The 23,609-nt window shown below is 44.2% G+C and overlaps 1 protein-coding gene across 7 annotated transcripts in view; it reads left to right on the forward strand.

Moving 5' to 3' along the window:
• The first annotated feature begins 234 nt into the window (after nt 1-234).
• The window catches only part of RC3H1 (ring finger and CCCH-type domains 1), a 112,421-nt gene continuing 89,046 nt past the window's right edge, over nt 235-23,609 (forward strand). For 3 of the 7 annotated variants that reach the window (XM_056532036.1, XM_056532043.1, XM_056532042.1), the window contains exon 1: nt 235-377. The gene's annotated coding sequence lies outside the window, so the exon portion shown is untranslated. Of the gene's footprint in view, nt 378-811; nt 856-891; nt 1,177-23,609 lie in introns of those variants that run through there. The other 4 variants (XM_056532039.1, XM_056532038.1, XM_056532037.1 and 1 more) reach the window with 4 other exon arrangements.

The following is a 23,609-nucleotide window of genomic DNA, read 5'->3' on the forward strand; positions in this document are numbered from 1 at the left end:
TTCCTCACCAGTAACATTGACTGGCCGAAAATCCGCAGCCATTCTGCAGTGTGCACCGGGCTATAACGAGGCGGTGACCGCACAGATCGCTCTATCGCATTCCGCACAGTGTGCACACGGTTGAATGTGGAACAGATGATCCCGGGATTTGGGGGGGGTGACACAAGACAATCGGGGGGAGTGGGCAGATGTCGTTGGGAGGAGGAGGAGGGGGGGGTGAGTGTGGACTGGGGGAGGGGAGGGATCGCGGAGGATTCTGGGAGCAGGAAGAAGAGCTGAGCAGCCGGAAGGACACGATGCTCCCCGCTCTCCGCCAGGCGAGCACCCCGCCGGCAGCTCGAAATGCCCGGGACACGGACAGCTGAGACCCATCGCCGGTGAGTACTCGTTTCCAGCTCGGGGCTGGGTTCCGGGATCGCCGCCTTCTCAGCCGCCGTCTCCGCTCTCGGGGGGAGGGGAGGGTGTGCTATTCTCAGCTTCCCCGGGGGGAAGGTGGGGGATGGACGAGATGGCTGCTGCTACTGCTGCTGGGTGACAACGGGAAGGCCGGGGTTCTCTCATCGATGGTCACGGAGGCCTGTAGCTGAGTGACTCGGCACCTGCCCCGCCCAGACAGCGCTTCCCGTCCGCTCCCAACCACAGCCCTGCCGCTTACCAACCGGGAACAATACCGCGGGCCTACCCGAAGCGAACGGACGGGAGCGGTTGCCCCTAGCAACCGGACGGCCGCTTTCCTTGTGTCACCCGCAGCGCGTCTATAAGAGCTGCGATCTGATTGGCTGCTGTGGGCAAACAAAAAAAACAAAACGCTCTCTTCATTGTCTGCTCCAGTTATCAGGCCCGCCGTTGCCCATGGTAACCAATCAGAGGGCCGCTTTCGTTTTGTGATCTGGCAGGGCGTCTGTAAGAGCTGCGAGCTGATTGGTTGCTAGGGACAGCTGTTCTTTTTGTCTCCTCTCTCAGGTCCAGTGTGGTGGGAGGAGTGGAGCTGCTTAGATGGGGTCTCCATGGCCTCCGTGTAGAGCTGTGTGCTTGGCAACCGGAGACGTAAAACAACGTTGTGTGTGTGTGGGGAAGTAGCCTCCATTCCTGTGATTGTTATATGAAAATATGGTGAATAATGGACAAAACCCATAAGAATTTCCAGGTAGCAACAGTGTGGTGCTGGTTGTTATGGTAACCGCATCTTTTGTGATTTCCACACTTAATTTATTTTTTGCCAGACTCCATGTTTGTTTGTTTGTTTTTTAATAGTGTGTTTACAAATAACATTTCAAATATTTCAATAAATCTTTGTCTATGGCGTTATTTTCCAACCAGGGTGCCTCCAGCTGTTCCAAAACTACAACTCCCAGCATGCCCGGACAGCCGAAGGCTGTTCGGGCATGCTGGGAGTTGTAGTTTTGCATCATCTGAAGGTAGACTGTTTGTGAGACAGGTCCATGAGCAGCTAGATATAGTATCTGGGTTCTATGGGGGAGATTTATCATTGCATTATGTTTTGGCGCAGTTCAGGCGCAAGCAGCATATTTAGCGACATTTATGCGTCTTTTGATATAGACAGTTTTAGTCTTTTTGCCTATCCGTAGAACTTTTTTCTTTTTTTTTTCTGACCATGCAGTGGTCACGTATTTATCATTTGCGACTTTTGTCAAAAGTTTCTGTTTTGTGCGCAAAGGTACTTTTTATTTTTTATTTTTTTTAGGCGCAAAGCTACACCCCCTACCAGTCGGCGTGAGAATCACTTCTACCTTCCACAATTCAACCTTTAACCTCTTGTGAATGACAGCGTCCCACTCCCCTTCTGTGACAAGTGCCCAGGAGCTGAGCGCGGGTCATAGCTGGGTGGTCCTGACTGCTATCTGCCACCAGGACCCATCTCTAATGCCAGACATAACCGATCATGGTGTTGCCAGGCTTTAACCCCTTAGACACCGCAATCATATTTGATTGTAGCATCTAAAAATGCAAGTAAAAATGTCCCGGCAGCTCTGTGAGATTAAGTAAAAACACCAAACCTGCCAAATTCAGGACCCGGGAAAGTGTCTACTCCCCTCCCTCACAAGCGTCTAGAAGAAGTGTATGTGGTAGAGCTTTTCCACCACAGCAGATCTGCGCAAAATTCATCATCCTGCTGCCCCTTCTTGATAAACAAGATGCACGCTAGTCAAACCCACCACCCAAATAAACGTGGGAAAATAGCTCTACCGTAGGCTTTCCTTGATAAATCTGGGCCTATGTGCTTTAGGATGTCATGTTAGGTCTCATTCACATTTCTGTCGGATTCCGCTGTTCGGAGTTCCGTCGGCAATCTGGCCAGAAGGACTGGAGTTTAGCGGAGAAAAAAAAATGCAAGCTCTTTTTCTTTCTCCGCTGAAATCCTATAAAATTACAGGGTCACCAACGTGCCCCATGCAAGTGAATGGGGTCCGTCGTGACCCGGTAGTGGCCGTCTGCATTCGACCGACTCAAAAAAAAAATAAATGATTGGACCCTTAACGGGTCGGATGCAAACGGCCGTGTGAACCTAGCCTTACTGGTTCTAGAGAAGGTTACTTACTGTTCATGCTACAGAGATTTCACACCGATTCTGTTTGCAGAAGCAGCCTCCTATTGATTTCAGTGGGAGTTTTCTGCTCAGTTCACACGTCAGAAGTTCTGTAGCGGAACTAATGGGAAGAAATTGGATTCTGGCAAAAGAACATGTACCCACATTTTGTCAGAAAATTTTGCATTTTTCAATAGGGCAGTGCTTATGTCCGGGACAAATTGCCGCAGAGGTAATCCCTAATTACGGATCATTTCTGCGTCATGCGGAAGATTACAGATCCGCTGAATTTCCTTTTGGTGACAGTATTTTAAGGCTATGTTCACACAGCAGAAATTCCTTGGGGAATTCTGCATGGAGATTCTGCAGCTGCAGAGTCCCATTGAATTCAATGGGCTTCTGTCGTGCTGTTCATATAGCAGAATTTCCTTGCCGGAAACATCTGGCACGGAAATTTAAAGTCCGGTGACCACACAAAGAATAGACATGTCAATTATTTCTGCAGAGTCTGCACGGGATGTATTGCCGTCTGTGAGATGGTGCATTCCCAATCTGTCCTAGCTCGGGCAATGTCTGCATGGAAATATTCCATGTCAACGTAACCTTAGGGCCCATTTACACAATGGAAAACCTTGTGGAAATTCAGTGCTGCTTCCGCACGCAGCAGCCTCTCATTTCTTTTAGTGGGAGGCTACTACGTGTTTACACAGCAGATTTTCCGTCACGTATCCATGTCCACCAAAAAACAAACAAACATGCTCATTCTTGCTCAGATTCCGCAAATGGAAATGTGATTTCCGACGCTTAATTTAGGTGGCAAACGCAAAGCGAAAAGTGTTGCTTTGGCACATGTCCATTAGAGAGATTGTATGTACCCTTACAATGATATTTATTTTATTTTATATTATGAGCCAATGTACCTAATTGTGGTAGATACTGAAAGTCAGGATGTCCGTAGTGAGGAAACTGTAGAGACTGAACAAATTAGAATTTGTTTCGTTCATTCACACTAAGGAATCTCCCCGGGTGCTAGCAGGTCTGCTCGGAAATGCACAATCTCTGTGGACGTAATGGATTTCAGAGCGTTCTCGGCTTAATGAATGAACATGTTAATTATTTCGGTTAAATTCTGTGATCTGGTATTGGGATCCGACATGGCGCAACCGAATCCTATTAAAAACATTTGAAGGCTTCTGCACCGTATTTTCCGCAGCAGGATGGATCCGGTTTGGATTTTAGCGTATCCGAAGATTTTAGGGATTCTTTTTTTAGGCAGATTTTTTGCGGTGGATGTTGCTACCCACTGTAGTCAATAAATAGGTAGCAAAGTCAGCTGCAGAAAATCTGTAGCAAAATACGCACGTGTGAACGTACCCTAAGGTTAGGGTCACACATGCCATATTTTGCTGTATATTTGCTGCTGCATGTTTTCCTACCCATTGAAGTCAATAGGTAGCAAAATACGCAGCTGATTTTGCTACCCATTGACTTGAATGGGTAGGAAAATATGCAGCAGCAAAATAAGGCATGTGTGACCCTACTAGGGATCGACCGATATCGTTTTTTTAGGGACGATACCGATAATCGGTGGAGGTTAGGGCCGATAGCCGATAACTTATACCGATATTCCGGTATAAGTTATCGGCTATTTATCCGACCCACCGCACCGTGACCGACCGTGACCGACTCGCTGCACCGCGACCGCCCACCCGACCCACCGCACCGCGACTGACCCGCCGCACCGCCCAGGCCCCATTGCCTCCCCCATCCCCGGTTTTATAATTACCTGTTCCCGGGGTCCACTCTACATCTGGCTCCGGTGGCGTCCTCCTGAACTGTCACTGTGCGCATTGACGGTGACGTCATTCGTCATTGCGCACAGCGTAACGCAGGATGCAGCAGGAGCAAGAAGTAGTGTGGGCCCTGGGAACAGGTAATTATAAAACCGGGGATGGGGGAGGCAATGGGGTCGGGGGGGGGGGGGGTCGGTCGCGGCTCGGGTCGGGGGGTGTTGGCGGTGCGGGGGGCAGGGCATTATCGGCTTATCGGCAAGGTAATTGCCGATACCGATAATCGGTCGATCCCTAGACCCTACCCTAAAGGAGTTTTTATATGTACCATATCCTGCACATGTTTGATGAACAAGATTTAAGGGGATACTCCGGTGGAATATTTTAATTTTTTTTTATTTTTTATTTTATTTTTTTGAAATCAACTAGTGCCAGAAAGTTATACAGATTTGTATAATACTTCTTTTTAAAAATCTTAGCTCTCCCAGTAGTACAACTGTACAGCATAAAATCTTCATCTTCACAGAGATGCACAGGATATTGTATGTGTGGATAGATCCTAATGACATATTTAGGACACCACAGTTCTGCACACAGATTAGCACCAGTTGCGAGAGTTAACTTGCGTCTGGGCTATCTGATGTGATTTCCTAGTAGCATACATGTAAAATAAATTGTTTATTTACCGTCTTGCATTTCACATTTTAAAGTATGACACAAAACAACCGGATTTATATGTTCACATCTGTACTACACACACGTCTGACATATACTATAGTTATATGTACAAAAACAGGTCCACTTTGGTGCGGTATTGCATATGTTTTTATCATATACGTTTGGGTTCAATTGCAAATATCTGCATCTGTTTTTTTTTTGTAAAACCACAGACATAAAAGTTTTAACCCTTTAAGGACCAAGCCCATTTTCACCTTAAAGGGGTACTCCAGTAAAAACTATTTTTACTTTTAAATAACTAGTGCCAGAATGTTAACAGATTTGTAAATTACTTCTATTTAAAAATCTTAATCCTTCCAATACTTATCAGCTGCTGTATACTACAGAGGAAGTTCATTTCTTTTTAAATTTATTTTCTGTCTGACCACAGCGATCTCTGCTGACACCTGTCTGTCTGTCTCAGGAACTGTCAAGAGCAGGATAGGTTTTTTATGGGGATTTGCTCCTGCGCTTGACAGTTCCTGAGACAGACAGACAGGTGTCAGCAGAGAGCACTGTGGTCAGACAAAATAAATTCCTGTTCCTGTGGAACATACAGCAGCTGATAAGTACTGGATTAAGATTTTAAATAAAAGTAATTTACAAATCTGTTTAATGTTCTGGCTCCAATTGATAAAAAAAAAATAGATTTTCAGCGGAGTACCCCTTTAGGGTTTCCTCCTCGCCTTCTAAAATCCATAACACTCTTATATTTCCATCAACAGACCCATATGAGAGCTTGTTTTTTTGCATGACCAATTGTACTTTGTAATGACACCTCTCGTTTTACCATAAAATGTACGGCGAACCCAAAGAAATATTTTTTTTTTAGTTAGGAAATTTAAATGATAACAACAATTTTGCAAATTTTAGAGGGTTTCGTTTTCGCACTGTACACTATACGGTAAAAATGACGTGTTCTTTATTCTGTGGGTCAATACGATTAAAATGATACCCAGGATTACATATTACATTTACGCCGTTCACCGTACGGGATCATTAAGACTATATTTTGATCAGACATTTACGCATGCAGCGATACCAAATATGTTTTATTTATTTTTTATTCTTATTTAGGGTAAAATGGGGAAAAAGGTACAATTTACATTTTTATTGTGGAATTTTTTACATTTTATTTACCTTTCTTTTTAGACATTTTGTAACCTTTTTTTTTTAAATGTATTTATTTATTTTTTACTACACTTTAATAGTCCCCATAGGGGACTATTTATGGCAATCTTTTGATTGCTAATACTGTTCAGTGCTATGCATCGGACATATCACTGATCAGTATTATTAGTGATCTGCTCTGGTCTGCTCGATCTCAGACTAGAGAGACAGCAGGAGGCAGGTGAGGGGACCTCCGTCCGCCATTATGGATGATCAGATCCTCGCGGCAGCGCTGCGGGCGATCTGATCATCCAGTTAAACATGCGCATTGCCACGGATGCGGTGATCTGTATTGATTGTGGCAACTGAGGGGAGAATGGCGGACATCAGCGTGATCGCGGTCATGTTCAGGTTGTAAATGTATGTCCTGGTGTGCGAAGTACTGCCGCACCAGGACATACTTTTATGTCCGTGGTCGAAAAGGGGTTAAACATATACATATGTAGACCTATACCACACCATACGTCACTAATACACGCCTGTGGGGAAAAAATATACTTTTTGTATATGTCTCTTGTTTTTTTGGTACAGAAGAGCATAGCATAAGGAATTTTTTTATACCACAAAAAAGAAAAATAAATAAATATATGGCCAGTAGCCAAAGGTGACATACTTTTGACTACCGTATTTTTCGCCCCTATCGCGGCGGTCCCTGCGGCCATCAACGGCCGGGACCCGTTGCTAATACAGGACATCACCGATCGCGGTGATGCCCTGTATTAACCCTTCAGACGCGGCGATCAAAGCTGACCGCCGCGTCTGAAGGGAAAGTGACACTAACCCGGCTGTTCAGTCGGGCTGTTCGGGACCGCCGCGTTTGCACCGCGGCGGTCCCGAACAGCCCGACTTAATAGCCGGGTTAGTGCTTACAGGACACTGGGAGGGACCTTACCTGCCTCCTCGGTGTCTTCTCCGTTCAGGGATCCCCTGTATGGCCGGCGCTCTCCTTCCTCGTCATCACGTCGTCGCGTACGTGCGTCGGCGTGTGTAACGACGTGATGGCGGCGACGGAGAGCGAGGATACCCGGCCGGCAGCAGAGACGTTCCGGAGCGAAGGGGACACGGCGACAGCGCAACAGCGATGGAGCGACATTCAGGGCAGCGGTGACGGGTCCGGAGCGGCGGGGACGCGTGAGTATTACCTCCTATGCAGTGGTCTTCAATCTGCGGACCTCCAGATGTTGCAAAACTACAACTCCCAGCATGCCCGGACCGCAGGTTGAAGACCACTATTGGGTTCAAAATCTTTATTTTTTTAGATTTTGCACCTATAAATTGGGTGCGTGTTATACGCCGGTGCATCCTATAGGACGAAAAATACGGTATGTTGGCATAATGGAAGTCTATTGGTATACCACAGCATAGGATTAGGGACTGTTCAAACATATCTTCTGATGTACTGCTGTGTTATGGATGTAAATGAGCCCTTATATGTTGTTTTGTGCATGTTCCATGTTGGAATACATGTGACAATGCACCTTTTGAACATGGCCTTAGAAATCGTCTCTCATTTCAGCGCAGAATCTGAGCCTAAACCTAAATCCACATCGATTCCAATAAAGCTTTACATTATATTTTGTTGGAATTTGTGCAATCCTCTATACTGCACAGATTTTTTTTTTAGATGCAAATCTCATTGCAACATTTTTGCCAGTTTTTTTTCTGAAATCGGCGTTAGTCAGGGTGTGAATAAGCCTCACTGCATGGGAATAAACTTCATCCAAAATTGTAGCAAAATCTGTGGCAGAAAAATCTGAATTTCTGCTCAGTTTTCTATGGCTGATTTTTATTTATTTTTTTCAAACAGAAAAAAATACACTTAGTAAATGTGCCTATAGGGAAAATCCTGATGTGGATTTGCTGCGGATTTTACTCTATATGGTCTATCCACGCAGCAGAATTTCCCCCTTGCGGAATTTCACCTCAAATGAATCACTTAAGGACTCGGCCCATTTGGACCTTAAGGACTCAGACAATTTTATTTTTACGCTTTCGTTTTTTCCTCCTCCCCTTCAAAAAATCATAACTCTTTTTTTATATTTTCATCCACAGACTAGTATGAGGGCTTGTTTTTTGCGCGACCAGTTGTCCGTTGTAATGCCATCACTGACTTTACCATAAAATGTATGGCGCAACCAAAAAAATACTATTTGTGTGGGGAAATTAAAAAGAAAACCGCAATTTAGCAAATTTTGGAAGGTTTTGTTTTCACGCTGTACAATTTATGGTAAAAATGACGTGTGTTTTTTATTCTCTGGGTCAATACGATTAAAATGATACCCATGATTATACACTTTTCTATTACTGTTGCGCTTAAAAAAAAAATCGCAAACTTTTTAACCAAATTAGTACGTTTAAAATCCCCCTATTTTGAAGACCTATAACTTATTCATTTTTCCGTATAAGCAGTGGTATGAGGGCTCATTTTTTGCGCTGTGATCTGTATTTTTTTATTAATGCCATATTTGCTTATACAAAACTTTTATTACATTTTTTTTTATAAAAAATTTTTGGGAATAAAATGTTATAAAAAAGCAGCTATTTTGGATTTTTTTTTTTTACGTTCACGCCGTTCACTGTACGGGATCATTTACATTTTATTTTAATAGTACGGATATTTACACACACGGCGATACCAAATATGTATATAAAATTATTTTTTTACACTTTTTGGGGGTAAAATAGGGAAATTGGCACAATTTACGTTTTTATTGGGGGAGGGTTTTTAAATTTTTTTTTTACTTTTATTTTTACACTCTTATAGTCCCTTATAGTCCCCATAGGGACCATACGATTGCTAATCCTGTTCAGTGCTATGTATAGGACATAGCACTGATCAGGGTTATCGGTCATCTTCTGCTCTGGTCTGCGGGAAGGCAGATCAGAGCAGAAGACTCCCGGAAGGCAGCGGAGGCAGGTGAGGGGACCTCCGTCTGCCGTGCAGGATGATCGGATCGCCGCGGCAGCGCTGCCAATGGGATGCCATGGTAGCCTGTTAGTTGTTAAAAAAAAAAAAAAAACTTTTTAGAGAAATATATATATTTCTCGAAAAAGTTAATTTTATTTAACAAAGTGTTTAGAAAAAAACCACAAATCTGTTCATATCAACCCCTATAATAATAGTAATGTAATTTAAACTGCCCAATGTGAGTTAAATGTTACATAAGTTGAATAAGGTTATTAAATATTCCCCAATAAACATTTGTTATGCTCAAAAAAAAATTCGTAAATTTTTCATCCCATTCCAAAATAAGAGTTAGGGAAGATTCACATCACTTGGTGGTGTCCTCCATGGCACGGATATGTCTGAGAGGTACGACCCCCATTACTTTTAATGGTCTGAACATAGTCAGCTGGTGGCTACTTTCGGATCATATTCCGAATATATGCGAGTTTTATCTTGGACTCCAAAGTGTGGTTTACTGCTTCACTGATTCCAAGAAGAACTTGTATGTGTTTGGAAAATGACTTGGATGTAGTCACTAGCTGACTACGTTCAAGCCATTGAAAGGAATGGGGCTCTTGTGTTCACATACATTGGCATTCTCGTTTGACATTTTTCCAAGATATCCGTGTAATGGATGGCACAAATGTGATGTGAAGTAGCAGCTATTCAACTCCTCTTTATGTAGAACTGTAGACTTTGTATTAGGGATCGACCGATTATCGGTTTGGCCGATATTCACGTTATCGGTATCGGCAATTACCTTGACTATAATCCAATAATGCCCCCGCCGCACCGCCCCTGCCACCTCCGCTGCCCCATTGCCTCCCCTATCCCCGGTTTTATAATTACCTGTTCCCGGGGTCCGCGCTACTTTTGGCACCTGCGGCATCCTGCGTTACGCTGCGCAATGACGAGTGACGTCTTCAACGCGACGTCACCGTCAGTGCGCACAGTGACAGCTCAGGAAACCGCCGGTGCTAGAAGTAGCCCGGGTCCTGGGAACAGGTAATTATAAAACTGGGGATGGGGGAGGCAATGGGGCAGCGGCGGTGGTTGGACTAAGGACAGGCAGGGGAGAGAAGCGGGCGGCTGCCGTCTCTGGCCCCACAAAGCCGCTGCAGTTCATTGATTTAAAGCACCCGCTTTAAATCAATGATCTGCAGCCGCTTCTTCGGGGTCGGGGGGGGGGGGGGTGGAGAAATTGCCGATAACTTAGGCGATAACATACCGATATTCCGGTATATCGGCCTGAAAGGCCACAGATTATCGGTATCGGCCCTAAAAAATCGATATCGGTCGATCCCTACTTTATATTTCCCTTCAAATCCAATGAGGAATTTAAGTTATAATGGAAAGGGGGTAAAACTAGGTGGCACTAGCAACCCTCGTATAGTGGGTGAGGAGGCATCACTTTGTTACTGAGCAACACTCAATATGATCTCTGCTCAGCAAGCAGTGCTGGTGACGACCCACTCACTAGGCTTCTCGAAGACCCCCTAAGATTTACTGCTAGGATCTTAAATGTCTAGAGTTCTTATGTAGCTCCCCTTATTATTTTTCTGACTGGTAGATCATGGTAAAAACAGACGGGCGGCGTATTATGTGCAGTGTACATCTCTCTTGGACTGTTTGCATTTTGTCTTCTTAGGTAACAAAGTGGCACGACTCGCCATGTTGCTGAACACTTGTTGGTACTGTCTTTGACTCAGGTGGTGGGATTATCCAATTTCACCGAACCTTCCAGTTTTGGGTTGGTTGTTTAAGGGTCTATTCACACGTACAGTATTCAGTGCAGATTTGATGCGCAGGATTTTCTGCTGCCGATTTCAATGTAAACTGAATGACTTGAAATCCTGCACATCAAAACTGCGCAGAATACTGTACATGTGAATAGACCCTAAAGGTACTCTGCCCCTAGACATCTTATCCCTTATCCAAAAGATAGGGGTTTAGATGTCTGATCCCGGGTGTTCCCCATGACCTCCGTGCTGCACCCGGTGTACGTTTGGAGCATTGGGTTCAGCCCTGGAGGCTCGTGACGTCACGGCCATGCCCCCTCAATGCAAATCTATGGGAGGGGGTGTGATGGCCGGGGGGGGGGGGGGGGGTGATAGACTTGCATTGATGGGGCGTGGCAGTGACATCATGAGTGGGGCGTGACCGTGACATAAGTGGGGCATCGCCAGTCATCAGGCACAGCGTGAAGTTCGCTCCGTGCAGGGTGCTGCAGCCGAGATGATGGGGGTCCCCGTGATCTGACCTCTTAACCCCTATACTTTAAATAGGTCAATATTTAAAAGGTCAATAACATTTTTGTTTTTCCAAATGTACTTGTTTTTGATATTATTGTTACCTTTCCCATTGTAATGGCCAATGCATGAATAGGGGCTTTGCAGGTTTTGTAATCCAACCCTTTGTTATATTTGCATGGATCTGTTGTCCTTTGGGTCACACCCATAACGTCCTTGTCTACTCCTTTATTTATCCAGACCGTAGGTTTATTGTTTATCCCAAAACAAGGCTGTCAGGGTAGAATGTGTCCGTTTCTTGTGGTATGACCTTACATGATCTGTCCGTAGTTTTTATTTTTTTTGAGCCCCCGATAGCAGACGAAAAATACTTTGTGAACATAGCCTGTGGCTGCATGGATAAGGCCCAAATTCACACAAGGTCTCCATGCCATCATATTGCAGGCAGTGTATCGCTGCAAAAAGATTTATTTTTTAAATTTTAATACCATGTGTGAACATGGCTAAAAGGGAACCTATCATCAGTTTTCTACCATATAACGGTTGGCAACACAATAGATTGGATAAAATCTTCTTCCTCACCATCCTCTGGGGATGTTCCTACCGGCAGTGATGGTAAGGATATGATGTTAAAGGGGTACTCCACTGGAAAACATTTTTCTTTAAATCAACTGGTGCCAGATTTGTAAATTTACTTCTATATTAAAATCCTAAACCCTTCTGCTACTTATCAGCTGCTGTATTCTCTACAGCAGTCATCTTCAACCTGTGAACCTCCAGATGTTGCAAAACTACAACTCCCAGCATGCCCGGACAGCCGTTGGCTGTCCGGGCATGCTGGGAGTTGTAGTTTTACAACATCTGGAGGTGCGCAGGTTGGAGACCACTGCTCTACAGGATTGAATTTCCTTTCTGTCTGAACACAGTGCTCTCTGCTGACACCTCTGTCCATTTTAGGAGCAGGTTAACAGATGTGGAATCCAGGTTGCCTGGCAGGGCTAACCAGATGTCCGATGAAAGTCCGACTTGTGGCTGGATCGGCGCATGCCCGAGGATGGACACAGAGCCAAAATGGAGTTTTGAAGGCTTTATTTGGTGCATTACAACGCGTTTCGAGGGGTCACCCCTCTTCGTCAGTATGAACCTGACGAAGAGGGGTGACCCCAAAACGCGTTGTTCTGCACCAAATAAAGCCTTCAAAACTCCATTTTGGCTCTGTGTCCATCCTCGGGCGTGCGCCGATCCAGCCACAAGTCGGACTTTCATCGGACATCTGGTTAGCCCTGCCAGGCAACCCGGATTCCACATCTGTTAACCTGTTCCTGACCACTTGCCAAGCGGGACCAACGGCCGGCCGCATCCCAATAGACTTGCATCTAAAAGCGCATACCAGTGTTGTGCCTGCCAGCACAACACCTAAAGGGGAGCTTTATTCTACCATTCCTAAATATCACCCACGATCTTCACTATTGGAGTGCCGTCTCTGTGTTTTTCTCTTTTCTGCTTTCCATTTTAGGAACTGTCCTATCCTGCTCTGAACAGTTCCTGACATGGCACTGTGGCCAGGCAGAAAGGAAATTCAAAAAGAAAAGAACTTCCTGTGGAGCATACAGCAGCTGATAAGTACTAGAAGGATTAAGATTTTTAAATAGAAGTAATTTAAAAATCTGTAACTTTCTGGCACCAGTTCATTTAAAGAAAAATGTTTTCCGGTGGAGTACCCCTTTAAAAAGTTTCCCTCACCATCCTCTTAAATAGTCCTCTGGGGCGGGGAGCGATACTTACCTAGTCCCTTCCGTCTGTAATCACGCCACCAAGCATGATTGACAGCACGCCATGTCATTGCCCTACTCCACCTGCTTAGAACAGTGTTTCCCAACCAAGGTGCCTCCAGCTGTTGCGAAACTAGCTCCTTGCCCAGGGGACTACTTACAGACAGTCGGTGGACACTTCCTAACATCGTATCCTCATTGTCCCTGCCAGTAGGAACATCTCCTGGACATGGTGTAGAAGACTGTACCATATAGAACACTTTGCCAACAGCCTAAGAGCCACAGACTGAGAAAAAGATCGGCTATTGTTCATATTAGTAATACTGAAGGAGTCTATGGGGCCGTCTGTCCCCCGTTTTGGTTCCGTTCTTTTGGGCTGTAAACGGATTCAGGTCACTTGGATTTTTTTTTTTTTACAGTCAGTTTACATCCGTTTGTACCCGTCTGCACTCATTTACATTTTTTTTTGATGGCAGAAAAAACGGCTCATGCAGCAATTTTTCTTCCGTGAAAAAAACGGATACAGTAAATTTAACATTGAAATCTAGGGAAAACGGATGTGCCTTTAAAGGAGTACTCCGAAGCTAATCCTTTAGGGGGCAAAATAAGTATTAAACAAAGTTATATAACATTGCAATATACTTATGTTTTCCATATGGTCCTTTTACTGTCGTTCTCTGCACTTTTTCCTCCGACCGGAACCCGTAAGCCTTTCCCTCTTCTGATGACGCCCGACCGCTTCTTCTTCTTGATCCGGTGCCATCTTCTCCCGGTGACTCATCGCTCCCATGAGTCTTTGCGGGCTCTGCCGGCCTCCCTGGTCGAAGTCAGCTACTCCCCCTTTTCTGAGTAAAAACACCCCTGGCCAATCACAGTCTTCCGTCCGCGCCTGCGCACTCACCACAGAGCCGGGACCGGACATGTGACTTTAGCAGGCCAATTATATCCCTGCTAGTAACGCTGCCGTAACTAACAGGGATATTCTTGAAGCCATTTAGTAAATGCAGAGCAGTTACAGCAGTGTTTCCCAGCCAATGTGCCTCCAGCTGTTGCCAAACTACAACACCCAGCATGCCCAGACAGCCTTCAGCTGTCTGAGCATGCTTGGAGTAGTAGTCTTGCAACAGCTGGAGGCACCGCTGCAACTCCCAGCATGACCTGACAGCACATAGCTTTCTGGGCATGCTGGGAGTTGTAGTGTTACAATAATTATAGACAACATTGCTCTTCCTATTGGACAGGGGAGAACCACAAGGGAAGGAGCTGTGGGCGTCACTTTATTATAATTTCCTAGGGGGGAGGGCAGCAGCTTACAGGAAGCAGGGTGCAGGGAGTTATGGGAAATGTAGTCTCTATGACATGGCTGCTTACTGCTTCGGGCAGCAATTACCGGAGAACGGCTGGACCGATTTGGACAAATGAGTATTGTTATAAAGGTCTTTCAAAGAGCTATCAGATGAGGTAAACTTTTTTTTTTTTTAAGTACCAGCGCTTTGGAGTACTCCTTTAATGTGATCCATTTTTTTCAATCCGTTTTTTCTTCTGAGCATGCTGAGAATAAAAAAATTATTTTTTTTGTTTATTAATTGAACAATAACGGATCCAAACAGATAACATCCGTTTGCATCCATTATTGTCCGTGTTTTTTTTTTTTCTTTTGACGGGAGAAGAACGGGACAGGTCTAGATGGCCGTGTGAACGCAGCCTTCGCATCGCTTCACGTATATAAGAAAACCACCGCAAATATCTTTGAGCTTTACCTTGAATTATTAGAGAAAATTCTTAGAAATTTACCTAAATTGTATATATTTTTCCCCTAGCCTTGTTACAGTAATAAAATGAGTGGGTTTGACATTGCGGCGCCTCGTGTGACTTTTTACCTGCTTGAGGGAAACGTAGTTTTATGTAATTTTCTGGTCGGTGAGGATTTCCGTTCTGTTCGCTTAGTCACGTCAGGTTGGTGTTGTGATTCGCACGTGCTCAGCTGCCATTGTGACAAAAACAAGAAAGGGGGACTTCTCTGCCGGTCCCCTTCCTCTTATTTGCGTTTGAACTTTAGGTGGGTGGGTGAAGAATTCAGATGTCTTGTGGTGAGTTTGAGTTGGCCAGAGGAGCAAGAAGTCTTTAACAGAGTGATACTGCTAGGAAATTTAGGCATTGTGTGGACAGTCAGGTATTGAAGTGTAAGGGTCTATTAGGTGGTCCACACTAATTCAGGTTTTCCCGACCAGTATGCCTTCAGCTGTGGCAAAACTACAACTCCCAGCATGCCTGGACAGCCAAAGGCTCTGCTCACAAGAGCTTACAATCTCTTATTTAACATGTGACCCTATAGATGACTGATGCCATATGTTAGGTGATCTGAGCCCATGTGTTAGGGTACGTTCACACGAGTGGATCCCCAGTGTATTTTATGCTGGGACCCCCCCCCCCTGCGATCTGTATGGGACCTCAGAAACTGAGCATGTCGACCCCCCGCACGAAACCGCAACTGAGAGGGGGCATGTTGGCCCCACACAGGAGATTGCGGTGGGGATTGTCCCAGTAGTCAGACCCACCATGATCTAAAACTTATCCCCTATTATGCAGATAGCGGATACGTTTTTGTGCATGATAGATATCCTTTTAGGGTGCGTTCCCACCTGGCGTATACGCAGCGTATTTCACGCTGCACAAAATTTACGACAGCAGCGGGAAATACGCTGCGTATTCCTTGCTCACTATACACACAGGGCTTTCCGGCGGCAGCACTATGTGTGCAGTGAGTTTTGGAGGCGGAGCCGCGTATCACAGTCACGCCGGCACATGGCCCCGCCTCTAAAACTCACTACACGCGTAAGGCTGCCGCCGGAAAGCCCTGTGTGTATAGTGAGCGAGGAATACGCAGCGTATTTCCTGCTGCTGCCGTAAATTTTGCGCAGCGTGAAATACGCTGCGTATACTCCAGGTGGGAACGCACCCGTAAGGTGTCCTTAACATTTCCATCCAGCAGCTTTTCTTCATGATACCACACGCAAATGCATGCTCAGTGAGGCCAAGCATGCTTGTATTTTCAGCGGCTATAGGAGCTAAAGCTGCTACCAGTTCCTTCATAGTGACAAAAGATCTATCAGATACTAGTTTGTCTTAGAAAATCCCTTAAAGGTGTACCCTGGTGGGAATCATTTATTTATTTGAAATCAACTGGTTCCAGAAAGTTTAACAGATTAGTAAATTACTTCTTCTATTTGTAAATCATAATCCTTCCAGTACTTAACAGGTGCTGCATGCTGCAGAGGAAGTTCTTATCTTTTTGAATTGCTCTCTGCTGGCACCTCTGTCTATGTCAGGAACTGTCCAGAGCAGGAGAGGTTTACTATGGGGATTTTCTCCTACTCTGGAAAGTTCCTGACATGGACAGAGGTGTCAGCAGAGAGCACTGTGGTCAGACTGAAAAAGAAAAAAAAAAAAACTTCCTTTTGGAGAATACAGCAGCTGATTTGTACTGGAAGGATTAAGAGTTTTAAATAGGAGTAATTTACAAATCTGTATAACTTTCTGGCACCAGTCGATTTGAAAAAAAATGTCAATAGTTTTCCACTAGATTACCCCTTTAAGGAAAATTCTGTTGTCTCCAGTAGGAGGCGCATCGTGTGAATCTGTACTTTTTTTTTCTCCTTTTGGGAGGCAGTGTTATTTTAGGAAGTAGTTTTACTCTCTAGAAAACATCATAGGTATCAAGCTGGATGGGAGAGGTTGTAGATAGAGGTGTAAATGAGTAATCACCAGAGCAATAAAGGATGCGTTTCTACAGCACAGGAGGAAGTGTATGGGAAGAGCCTGGCTGGTAACTCACGGTAATGGCAGCCTTACTGTATACCACTTTATAGAGTGAATGATGCTTGTGTCACCTATAGTTACCAGGGGTGTTATTCAACCCAAATGTATGTAAAATGGCTGGTATTAGGTATCACTAATGGTTAATGGGCCGTTGTAATCCTCCTCTTAAAGATGGTGATTATACACACATTTTCATTGACTAATAGTGACGACTGAATCATGTTTGATAGTCATGTTACAGTAGTCATGGCCCCCACTGCTATTTTTCCTGCACAGCAGCACTCCCGGTGGCCTGGCTGTGCACTTGCAGCACAGCCACATTTGCATGAACACTGCTATTGTGGGGCACAGAGCTTGGACAGATCCTCACAGATCATAAAGTAATGACATGTCCTTGCAATACGCTATAACTTCAGAGGTCGGGAATACCCCTTTAAAAAATGTTAGACCTAAAGCTGCAACTTCTGAGAGCCTAAATGGGGACAGTGAGAAGTCAGCTGCCAGACACCTATTGTGCCCCCTTCCCTTATTTCTCTCCAGGAATGCTGAAATCTAACTATTAATCCCTTTAAAAGCCGTAGCAGGCCATCAGGGTCAGGAGTTCCCCATACACATTGGCCCTTATTTACGAACAGGATTCCTACTCTTTTTGTCAGGTTTTGCGCCTAAATTCTGTCCCACCAACCATGCAACAGAATGGCCCTGATTTACTAACATGATCCCGACTCATTTTACCGGGTTATGCGACACAATTTGTGTTGCATGTCCTCTGCGACACTTTGTGCGACACATTTTACTGGTAAAAACCTGACGGTTTTCTGATTACTATTTGTTTTTTTAAAACTCAACTAAAGGGGCGTGGTTTGCATAATTAGGGGCGTGTTCCCGACATTTTCCTGAAAACCCGACAGTTGTATTTAAAAACCCACCAGAATAATAGTGAAATACTGAACTTGAAAACCCGACTGCCTTGAAGTATGGGGAATCTGTTAAAATGTGTGGGTTTTTTGAAAATCCTGTTACTTTGTCCCCATGGTAGCTTTTTGTATGGTAAACTTTTTTATTATTATTATTTTTTTTTTTAATCTTGGCTTTCATTTCCTTTTTTAATTCTTTTTAATTTTTTACTTTTTGTTTAACTCATTAACGACCATGAATGTAAAGTTATGTCCTGGTGCAGAGTTACTTTGCTTTATTTATTTGTTTTACACTTTATTTTTCCTGTGCGACACTTTTTTCTTTTCCCCGTGCTACAATTTAATATCACGCGACCGAATTTTCCTGACCTGTGCGAAACATTGATACATATTGAGAAAAAATAGTCAGAGAAAAAAAAAAACACTATGAAAATAACCCCCACACTCAGTAAATCAGGGCCAATGTGCGACAGAAAAAACCTGACAGAATCTGAAATACTCAGGCTAAATTTCCACCAGTTTGTTTTTCTTGCTTTTTTTGTGTAAATAAAACAACGCCAGTGCAATTTCTTGCGCCTGATGGTTTTTCTGGTGTTTTTTTTTTTTCTTTCGTTTTAGCGTGGAAATAGCATTTTTGGCCCGTTTGGTGTTTTTTTTTCCAAAAATTTGTTGGTTACTAAGAAACGAAAAAAGGATGCAGTAGTGATTGGAAAAAAATGTATTTAACGAAATTTATATATTTTTTTATAACGAAATTTAATACATTTTTAAAGAGATCAATTTATGTGGGCGGGCAGGGCACTAAAAATGTATCCGACAATAATAAAAATGTAGTGTGTGTGTGTGTGTGTGTGTGTGTTTCACTTTTTTTTTCTTTTTTATATTTTTTAGGTAGTACTACCACTCCCAGCATGGACCACACTGTTCCATGATGGGAGTAGTAGTTCCTGTACTAGTAGACAGATCGCCCCAGGTGTCACTCCTGACACCCGTTGCGATCCTCCATAATATAGTAGAGATGCAGAGCGGCTCTATACAGCACTCACATCTCTGCACTATACTCCGGCCAGTGATGTGAATAGAAATTCACATCACTCATTCATATTTTCCACCCAGAGTGGGGATTGGCCGGATGGTGGCAGCCAATCACAGCTCTCAGCAGGAAATTTGAATGGTGAGTGGCTGGCCGGAGTACTGAGCAGAGATGCGAGTGCAGGAGAAAGCCGCTTCGCATCTCGGGGATGAAGGATGATCACAGCGAGTGTAAGGAGTAACACTTGCTGTGATCTGTCCTTAACTGCAGGTACTACTGCTCCCAACATGGAGCACACTCGGCACCATGCTGGGAGCTGTAGTACCTGCATTAACAGATCGCTGCGAGTGTAACTCCTGACACCCGCTGTGATCCTCCTGTATAATGTATAGATGTGGCCGCTCTTCTATGGTCCCCTGCACTGACCTATATATACACCTATTCATATTTATCACAGAGAGTTGTTATTGGCTGGAACCATCTGGCCAATCTCGGCTCTCTGCGGGAAATATGAATAGGTGTATATATACGGCAGTGCAGGGGACCATAGAAGAGTGGGCAGCCGCATCTATACATTATACAGGAGGATCACAGCGGGTGTCAGAAGTGACATGGGCGATCTGTCAATTAGAACAGTGTGTTCCAGGCAGGGAGTAGTAGTGCTACCTAAAAAATAAAATTTAAGACCCACGCACACTAAATTTTGATTATTGTTGGCTACATTTTTAGTGCCCTGCCCTCCCACATAAATAGATCTCGGATAAAAAATTTATTAAAATTTAGTTCTAATAAAGATAGATTTTGTTGAATACAATTTTTTCCATTATTACTGTATCTTTTTAAATATTTTTTTTTATGGTACCCTACAAAATTTTATTAAAAATGGTGTCTTCATCACTTTTTTGGATCGCTAAAGTCCATAATAGAAGAAAAACCGCCTGCACAAACGCCAGTTAAAACCCACATGTCGTTTTTCTTGGAGTTTTTTTTACTACCATAGATTTCTATGGGAGATAAACACGATTTCAGGCGCCACCATAGGCTCAACATGCTTCGACTTTGAAAAACCGCCAAGGAGCTGAAAAATGCCCCCAAAAAAATGAAAAAACACCAAAAGGATTAAAATCAAGTTAAACTGAAAAACGCAAAGTGGAAAAAGAATATAGCAATTTCTCATTGATTTACAGCGAACATCTGGCCGCAGCATTTTTTGGCCGAAAAAACGCCATGCGGCAGAGTTGGCGTTTTTCTTGAAGTTCCCCCCCCCCCCCCCCCCCCCCCCCCAAAAAAAAAAAAAAAAAAGTGGAAACTTAGCCTCAGATTGAAAAAAATAAACCATACAAAATGGGAGTGGTTTTCGGGAAAAGGGACGTGTTCTCTACATTTTATCCAAAATCACTCGTCTTTTCTGAAAATAATGTGAATTATCTGGGAAGAAAACCCTACACTTTAAAGCATGTATAAAGTTTCCGAAAGCGCAGTAAATGAGTAAATATCATAGGGAAAAAAAGGTCGGAATAGCAAAAAAAAAAACAACAAAACCTACAATCCACTCTTAGTAAATCAGGGCCCTTGTGTCTGAACCCTTTGAAATTGTCCCCATTCCTATCACGTTGTATACATGTTCTGGGTGATGCACAGGTGTAGATCTAGGATCCCCCTTTTCTACCCTCTGGTGGAGTCATGGAGTATGGTGTTTTTCCAGGCTTTCTTTATTAATGATTACTGAGGCCTCCGACTCCTAGTACCGGCTTATTAACGGGGCTAAAGCACTATTTACTTCATGCATGTACAGCTTTAAAGGGATATTCCTGGGAAATAAACACACATATATCTATATCTATCAACTGGCTCTAGAAGGTTCTACAGTTTTTTGTAAATTACTTCTATTACAAAATCTTAATCCTTCCAGTAGTTATCAGCTGCTGAAGTTGAGTTGTTCTTTTCTGTCTGACCACAGTGCTCTCTGCTGACACCTCTGTCTGTCTCAGGAACTGTCCAGAGTAGGAGAAAATCCCCATAGCAAACTTCTAATGCTTCGGACAGTTCTCGAGACAAGCAGAGGTGTCAGCAGAGAGCACTGTAGTCAGACAGAAAAGAACAACTCAACTTCAGCAGCTGATAAAGATAACTACTGGGAGGATTAAGATTTTTTAATAGAAGTAATTTACAAATCTTTTTAACTTTCTAGAACCAGTTGATATATGAAATTTTTTTCTTTAAATATTGGTAAGGGGCTATATCTAGTAATGCAACTAATCCCATTCACTTCAATGGAATGAGCATGATGTATGGAGTTGTGCCCAGGAAAAGTTATTGACTCGACTATAAGCCTAGGGTGGGAAATACATCATCCCCCCCCCCCCCATGTCATCATCCAGACCCCCGTCATCATCACCCCCCCCCGTCATAATCACCCTGTCATCACACCCCCCCCCCTTTCATCATCACCCTGTCATCACCCCCCCCCCCCCCTTTCATCATCACCGCCTGTCAATCTGTTGTCTTCTACCTGTGGACCTCCAGATGTTGCAAAACTACAACTCCCAGCATGCCCGGACAGCCATCGGCCTTCGTCATCATCCAGACCCCCTTTAGTTTTCTACTCCCCTCTCCTCGGTGGGAAGGGAGGGTGAGCTGTTACGGGCCATCTATGCTGCAGGGACCGTCCAGTGGGGAGGGTTAGTAGTTCTGGGCTGTCAATTTTCACCGGGAGGGCCTCTTCTCCGCTCCGGGCCCGGCCCCGGACTAGTGATGTTGCCTTGAGGATGACGCACAGGGACGTTCATGCAAGGCAACGTCACTAGGCCGGAGCCGGCCCAGAGCGGAGAAGAGGGCCTCCCGGTGAAAATGGACAGCCCGGAACGACTTACCCTCCCCACTGGACGGTCCCTGCAGCATAGATGGCCCGGACCAGCTCACCCTTCCTTCCCACCGAGGGGGGCGAGTAGAAAACTAAAGGGGTCTGAATGATGACGAAGGCCGCAGTGGCCTTCAACCTGCGGACCTCCAGAGGTTTCAAAACTTCAACTCCCAGCATGCCCTGACGGCCGATGGCTGTCCGGGCATGCTGGGAGTGGTAGTTTTGCAACATCTGGAGGTCCGCAGGTTGGAGACCACTGAGAAGGGATTGACAGGCGGAGAGTCCACTCGAGTATAAGCCGAGGTGGGCGTTTTCAGCACGAAAAACGGTGCTGAAAAACTCGGCTTATACTCGAGTATATACGGTACCTTATTACTCTGGACATCCAGCTGCCGGGTATGCTGGAAGTTGTAGTTTTGCAGCTTCTGGAGGTCCGCATTTTAGGAGACCACTGCCATACTATATAATATATATGAGGCCAAATGACCTTTTTGTCTGACAAGTCGCCAACAAGGAAACTGAATTTTTTTTCTGCTTTCACCAACTCTCTGTAGTAACCAGGAAGTTTTAGTGCCGTCATTTACCATGATGTGTCCCTGAAAAATAGCACCAGAAGTAGTCACAGGCATTGTTTATAGGCCATTTCCTGCATAGTGGCGTTACATTGGATTGTCCTTTAGAGGAAGGGTTTCTTAAAGAGGACACCCCCAGTGAGCCCCCAAGCTGTCTCTGTCACTAAGGTGATTGATGATCTACAGGGGATCGTCTTGGAGTCGCAGTGGTCATAAGTTGTAATCTTTGGATAACCCCTTTAACATTGTTGCCAATGGTTGACTTCTGCTATGGCATAGATCAGTTGTCTCCCTCCAAACTGTGGTGCTCCAGCTGTTGCTAAAGTACAACTCCCATCATACCTGGAGCTGTAGTATTGCATCAGCTGGAGCTCCACAATTTGGTGACCACCGGCATATATACATATAAAGAGTTTGTTGCTTTCAGCTTATTGTTGGGGGCCCTAAGTGCCAGACCCCCTTAACCCCTTAAGGATGGACCCAAATTTTTTTACCCTAATGACCAGGCTCTTTTTTTTTTTTCTTTTCTTTTTTGACGTGTCTCTTTTCAAATTGTAATAACACTTTTTCTGATCAGAGCGAAATTGAGAGTTTTTTTTCGTGACATGTTGCACTTTATATAAGTGGTGCATTTGCATTTTGTGTGAAAAACTCCAAAATATTGTGAAAAACGTGAAAATTTCTGGTGTTTTTTTTTTTTTAATGGTACACACTGTGTGGTAAAAGTAATGCTATATATATATTGTGAGAGTCAGTACGATTGTGACTATACCCATTTTATAGAGCTTTCTATGTTCTTTTTTTTCTTTTCTGAGCAAAATTATTTTTCTGCCATTCATTTTCCAACAGCCGTAACTTTATTTTACGTCCGCCACCTTTGAGTGAGGGCTAATTTTTTTTTGTGTGGAATGAGCTGTACCTTTTATTGGTATCATTTTTGCGGTACGTGCTACCTCTTGATCTTTTTATTTTATTTTTTTAATTCCGCTATATGTACCAAAATTGGCGAATTTTGCGCTCATGTTTTTTTTATGGCATTTACCGTGCTGGATACCGTGCATTTTCTGCTTATCGGCAAGGTAATTGCCAATACCGATAATGCCCAAAATCATGATTATCGGCCAAACCGATAGTCGGTCGATCCCTATAGCAAACCTCTCCCACTCTGGACAGTTCCTGACATGAACAGAAGTGTCACCAGAGAGCGCTGTG

Source organism: Hyla sarda, chromosome 7 (genome assembly GCF_029499605.1).
Source record: "Hyla sarda isolate aHylSar1 chromosome 7, aHylSar1.hap1, whole genome shotgun sequence".
NCBI lineage: Eukaryota > Metazoa > Chordata > Amphibia > Anura > Hylidae > Hyla > Hyla sarda.